Source organism: Cibotium barometz, chromosome 3, assembly GCF_041138505.1.
Source record: "Cibotium barometz isolate CiBa-2024 chromosome 3, ASM4113850v1, whole genome shotgun sequence".
Taxonomy (NCBI): Eukaryota; Viridiplantae; Streptophyta; class Polypodiopsida; order Cyatheales; family Cibotiaceae; genus Cibotium; species Cibotium barometz.
In genome coordinates this window covers 50,380,431-50,387,509 of record NC_141048.1, presented here as the reverse complement: position 1 = coordinate 50,387,509, position 7,079 = coordinate 50,380,431, and the positions used below count along the sequence as shown (strand labels likewise).

Sequence of the window (7,079 nt, the reverse complement as noted above, 5' to 3'; positions counted from 1 at the left end):
TGGTTATGTGATAAGAATCTTAGATATGCATGCATGCTTGTTTGCTATTTGAGAAGGTTGATTTGATTGTATTGCTATGTAGAAACTTCAGGATTAAATAAGTTTAATGTTTTCTTAGATGAAGTTGTATGATTAAGATATGGTTAGAATTTGGGTGCGTTTCATCCAATATCAAACACACATGCACAAGATTATATCTAGTGACTATCTACCGAACACGGTGCGACTAGCACCTCACTAACCATGTGGCAGATAATCAGAAATAAATATCGATGATAAAATTATCTATTAAAATAACATTTTCAATAATTCAAATAATTTTCATAATCCATAACATTCGATCAATGTATCTGCATTCTAAATGCCCTTTTTCTATCCATAACATTCAGTCAATGTATCCATAACCTTCTGTCAATGTATTTGCATACTAAATACCCTTTTTGTATCCATAACATTCGGTCAATGTATCTGCATACTAAATGCCCTTTTTGTTTGATTTTGGATATTTTTTAGAGTAATTCTTCATTACTACGTGTGTCTCTATATCTTTCAATTAATCTTTGAGCTTTTTTTTATAAGTGGCTAGGTCTCTTGGGAAGGTATTGATGACACCACCTTTCTACCTTACCCTTTAATGAACACAAAAGGTAATCCAAATAACTCTCTTCAATCCCATTAAATTATGTCCACTTTTAGAATTCTTGCATTTGTACTTTTGTATCCCATTTAAGTATTGGACTCACCATTTTGATTGTCCCTTAACTGGATTTTGTTTTCTTGTTCTCATCTATGCAAAGTAGAAGAATCGAGGGTGACTATTTCCTTGCTCATGTCTTTTTGAATTTTTTTCTTATGAACTGGATAAGTGTGTGACGAAGGTCCAAACCTTGGGGTTAAGCCTCAAAGGGAAATCTAGTCAATGGTTTCAATCACTAAGATTGTTGGCCAATGATGAGATTTAGAAGCTCATAAATTATATATTTACTTATAAAAATGAAGCATATAGAATGATAGTGATCAAAGAAATACATGTATGCTCAAAGTCAATTTCATCCTTGTTAGATAATATAGTGATAATATTATCATACAAAGGATCCTTCACCGTATCAAGAAGGTGTGTAACCAATTGAGTTCGAGGAATAGGATCCCCTGCAGAGCAGAAAGTTGATTCATAATACCTTTGAATGATTCAATGTGACTAGACATGGATGTACTTGCCCTTGAATTGAAGCTTGCCCAGAAGGTTACGGAGATACAGAATCTCTGTAACAGTTTTCTTCTCAAACATAGTGATAAGATAGTCCCATATAGCATATGATGTGGATAACGAATAAACATCTAGCATGAGTGAATCGTTAAGAGCAGAAAGTATATACCGATGAGTAGCCTTATCACGACGAATCCAGTGTGCATGATCAATTTTTCACTGGTTAAAAATAGGACCTTCGGTAATAATAACATCATTCTCTGAAGTGGATCAATAGATTGAGGAGGGCATGCAAGAATACCAAGAGCAATATCTACCAATTTGTCTCCTTCCAAAATTAATAGCATCTTGTATTTCCAACCAGGAAATCCTTGCCCTTGGAAAAGAGGAACAGAACGTTGCCCAGAAGGAAAACCGTTATCAAGTATGGTGTTTGCCATGTTGGGTTGTGAGAACACGTACAAGATAAGTTCACAGACCATGTACGAGATATGAGAAACATATCCAAAAATAGGCATGCACCAGACAATAAGCATAAAGTGATCATGTAAAGAATAGAATGTGAACCAAAATTAGAACTCTAAAAGTGGAGACCCATGTCTCATGCACGTAAGCAAACTTAGAGGCCCATAAAAGACAAAAATAATGATAAGAAAAAGCATCGCGTTAAGAAAAAAAACACCGTGTTATGACGCGACTTGCACGGCAAGTTTTATATCGAATTGTAGCTTATACAGCAAGCATCCGTCTGAAACTTTCATGATCAAATCCTGCTTACGACTCAGACACAACTACCTATTTGCTCTCACAAAGAACCTATTTTACAGTTTGCCTAGAATCGCTCTGATACCATGTTGAGGGAGAGAGACGAGACAAGAGACATCAATATGACCTTAAGGGGGGAGACTTGAAACATCCAGCTCACATGGTGCATAAGTATGTGTAGCTTGTAGCACAAATATGTCTTAGAACTTACAAAAATGAAGGGTTGGAGAGATAAGCTCAGGACGGGTAGAATAGTCACGTTAAGTCCACATAAGCCTAGTTAAATGTTAGATATGGTAATACCTACAATTCATGCAAGTAGATTTGGCAAGTCGTGTGGGTTTCAATACCTATGTAAATGGCTCATTCCAATATAAACAGATACAATAAATTTTATCAAGTACATGCAAGTACAATGAACTCAAGTAGATTTGGCAAGTCATATGAGTTTTAAAGCCTATATAAACAACTCATTCCTTTGTATACACATACAAGGATTTTTATCAAATACAGAAATGATCTTCTTTTTGTGGGCATGTCTTTTGATGCTTGCTCAAACACGTGTGCATTCTGTGCTCATTAATCAAGTCATTAGCCTCTTCATAATTATCTCTTAATCTCCTCATTAATTATATCCATCACGCTATTGTTACATCAATTTTATGTCTGAGGGTTTAGAGTAAAGTCTTGTGGATTTTTGGTGGATTTTGTCTTTGAATTCTTTGGAGTGAGCTTGAGAAGCGAGTATCCTTGTAGGCAGATATAGTAGCTTCCTTTAGAAACATTTTTCAATAGGCTTTCAAGGAAAGTGGAGCTTCAACAAGTAGTTGAGATTTAGTACTTAAAGAGGCATAATCTTGAGAGAGCGAGGTAAGATTTCAATGACAAGTTGCATTCCATTCTTTCTTCTCTATGAATGAGTAGAGTTTTACATAGGTATAAAGGAGGCTCAAACATAGGTTTACTTGACTAAAGTGTATATTCTACATTTGAATTTCTTGATTCAAAATCTGTGGGAAAATTTCTCTTTACATTCTAATCCTCCATGACATATATGTTTGGGAGGTCGATGTGACTTATGAAACTCCTTCTACATCTACATAAGTTTTAACAAATTTGTCAAATTTTCAAGACGTACTCACTACCTTCATCACTTCTCAAGACTTTGAACTTATAATTACATTAGTTTTCTATTAAATTTTTAAATTCAACAAACTTCTTAGAAGCTTAACTTTTATGTTTAATGGATTAGATCCATAACGTCCTTGTGCAATCATGAATTGAGGTGATATAATAATGAGATCCACCAATGCTTGGCATTTTTTTTTTGTTGGATCCCATATCTTTTTAAGCCTTAACTAATGAGAAAAAGTGTAGCCTTAATACTTCATTTAATTTCCAACAAACATGGACTGATAATGTTGGACAAGTCCTAATCTTTGAAGTTAGCTGGTCCTTCTACCTTCATACATTTGTATGACCCAATATCTTATGCCATTGCTCAAACTTTGGTAGACTATTGTTCTTTACATAAGAGCACACTTTGTGCTATAAAATAACATCCAAAACAAATATTATACCATCTTTGTTAGCTTTGCCCAAAACCTTACAATTATTGTTGTGCTCTTACAGCGTGCATTCATATGAATTGAGAATAACCTCTGAATTTCATTCCTCAATCTCACCGACTGACACAATATTTTAAATTATACTTGGAACATATACACTCCACAAGAATGAATCATATTAGTCTTAAGTCACATATATATAGGCAAGACCTAGAGTGAGTGAGGGCTAGCTATATATAGCTCCAACAGGAAGAAGTAGAAGAATCGAGGGTGACTATCCCCTCGCTCATGTCTTCTTGAATTTTTTTCTTATGAACTAGATAAGTGTGTGACGAAGGTCTAAACCTTGGGGTTAAGCCTAAAAGGGAAATCTAGTCAATGGTTTCAATCACTAAGATTGTTGGCCAATGATGAGATTTAGAAGCTCATAAATCATAGATTTACTTATAAACACCATATTTTTTAACATCTACTCAATCTAAGGTTTCCTTAAAAAGAATATTTTGGAACCTTACTTTTTAATCTTACACTAAATCATTGTAGTTTTAGGTTTAGTTTTATTTACATTGCGATTGAGCAGAGATTACATAGCATATTTCACCTATCCTCTTCCCCCAGACAAAGGAAGAGTGGCTCCAAGATACATGGTACCCTAGTTGCATACAGGCTTTCATCATTGCTTGAGTAGTGCATCCTTTTGGGGGCCACTTCTCCAAGATTTGCTTTCCTATCCACACCTTCACAACTGGTCCAGTCCCCAGGGGGTTTTCTATGAAGGCTACAAAAGTAAAGGAGGGGTGTTTGACTTTTCGGTACCATCTTCTAGTCTTTGGCCCAAATTTTGGGGAGCTTTGCCTTCACTTCATACCTTGGATACCCCTGTGCGAGGAACGTGCCCCGCTCGATTGAGCATGCACGCGAGAATTAGAAGGTCATGTCGCTCAGTCACCGCAAGAGTAGAGTTGTCTCCCTTAGCTATATTGTTAATTGTATTTCTAAGTTTAAGTGGACATGCAAGGTTTATTGGTTTTCCTTGTCTATTGTTCCCACTGCAGCAGCTTTAGCTTTTCTACGGAGGACAACGATAGCAAACATGATTTTATAACTTATATAAAGAATAATATAGCATGTGAATAATAATGACCAGTCTAATGATGTTTGAGAGGCTTTCCCTCTTTTTTGGGGGTTGGTTGAAACGTGGCGCATGCGTATATAAGGAGACCACAAATTCTATTAGACCGGGAATGTACGCACGATGTGCATGTTACTGGGCAAAGGTTGTGTTTGAAGCGGAACTAGAATATTAGTCGGATATCAGTCATGAGACTTCGTGACAAAGTTCGATTGTGCACACCAGTTCATGAGGATCTGCTAGACTTCGGTCTGCCGACGAGATATTTCTCTCTCATACTCATCCAGCCGGGGAGAGCTCTTTCTCCGCTAATCGCTTGCCCTCAGTAGCCGTCGTCCAGTAAGTCCTCAGTACCATACTATTGTATGGTTATATATCTGTATAATTATATTCTAACGCACATATATTGAATTTAGTCCGAAGTCAGTTCGCCACACAAATTATATCGAGAGAACATTTTGTTGGTGGCCATAATATTATATTATATTTATATTTATATAATATTGACAGCAGCACTAGTTGTGTGATGGAATTGGAGGCGTCTCAGGAAAACGGAGGCACTAGTAGTACTGACTAGTCGTAGGCAAGACTAGTAATTGGGAGGTCTGCTGCTAGCGCATTATAAAAGCAAGCAGCGCTGCGCCCCTCTAATACAGCACAGCCAGCCATATCATAATTAAGCCACCCCCTTGGGCTGATCTACACACAGCGAGCGCAGTACTGTCCCAAATTATAGTAGCCTCTTGCCTGCTCTGCTCGTCTCGTCTCCTGCGCTAGCTAGCTCGCCGCAGCCATGCCGATCTCCACCACCAATGGCGCCGCATGCAAAGCCAAATTAGCCAAAGCCCAAGCCGATGGCCCTGCCAGCGTGCTCGCCATGGGCAGCGCCACCCCTCCGCACCTCTTCAAGCAACACGAGTACCCGGACTTCTACTTCAACGTCACCAACAGCAACCACATGACCGACCTCAAGCAAAAGTTCCAGCGCATTTGTAAGCCCCCTCATATATACTAATGTATAATTGCAATAATACTGTATAATAATATGCAGGTGAGACGCAACTCCAAGTTAATGTTGCTCTCTCTCTGTACGTACGTACTACTGCAGGTGACAGATCAGGCATCCAGAAGAGGCACATGTACCTGAACGAGGAGATTCTGCGGGCCAACCCGAGCATGTGCGACTTCTGGGGCCAGTCCTTGGATGCGAGGCAAGAGCACATGGTGGAGGAGATACCCAGGCTTGGTGGGGAAGCTGCCCTCAAGGCGTTGGAGGAGTGGGGCCGCCCCAAGTCCTGCATCACCCACCTTGTCTTCTGCTCAACGGGCGGCATGGACTTGCCCGGGGCGGACTGGGCTCTCACCAAGCGTCTGGGTTTGCGCCACAATATCAAGAGGCTGATGCTGTACTCGCAGGGCTGCTTTGGTGGAGGCACGGCCCTCCGCATGGCCACGGAGCTGGCCGAGAACAACAAGGGCGCACGCGTGCTAGTGGTCTGCAGTGAGATCACCGTGGTGACCTTTCGTGGGCCTAATGAGACCCATATCGACAGCCTTGTGGGTCAGGCTTTGTTCAGCGACGGTGCCTCCGCCCTCATCGTCGGCTCCGACCCCATCGCTCACGTGGAGAAGCCCTGGTTTCAGGTTCACTGGACCGGCTCCTACATCTTGCCCGACAGTGATGGTGCCATCCAAGGCCACTGGAAGCAAATCGGCCTCACATTCCACCTCCACAAAACCGTTCCACAGCTTGTCTCTCAGAACCTGCCTGCCGTCTTGCAAGATGCCCTGGATAATGTCCATGATGATGATGGCCATGCCCCTAGCCCCAATGACATCTTTTGGATCACGCACCCAGGTGGCCCCGCCATTCTCAACCAAATGGAGCAGGCACTCAAGCTCAAACCCGAGAAACTCGCAGCCACTAGACAAGTGCTCGCTGAATACGGCAACATGTCCAGCGCTTGTGTTTTCTTCATCATGGAGCAGATGCGGCGCAACTCTTTTGAAAAGAAGCTCGCCACTTCTGGCGAGGGATTCGATTGGGGGGTGCTCGTCAGCTTTGGCCCGGGTGTGACTTGCGAGGCTCTTCTCCTTAAGAGCCTCCCCCTTGCTTAAACTACTCGGCTGGAAATGAAAATATGAGAGGATTTTACCCTAGCAAGATTTAGGCCCAGGCACCTTCATTCATTCTAGTTTTCCTTGAATAAAGATACACCTAGAAAGGCTATGGCATGTGGGCACTCGTAGAGTTGGTTGGGTCTATTGCAAGATGATGATTAGTAGCGTGTGTGGTTCATCTTCTTGGCATTTCTACGTTCTTTCCGGCCCATGATAACATGTCTTCTTCTTGCCAATTTCTACTATGTCTCTATATGTGTGCCCTCTTATCATATAAGAGACATAT

At 40.7% G+C, this 7,079-nt stretch overlaps 1 pseudogene; it reads left to right on the top strand.

The window, feature by feature from the left end:
- Positions 1-5,465: 5,465 nt before the first annotated feature.
- Positions 5,466-6,790, top strand: LOC147640210 (chalcone synthase pseudogene; annotated as a pseudogene).
- The last annotated feature ends 289 nt before the right edge of the window (positions 6,791-7,079 follow it).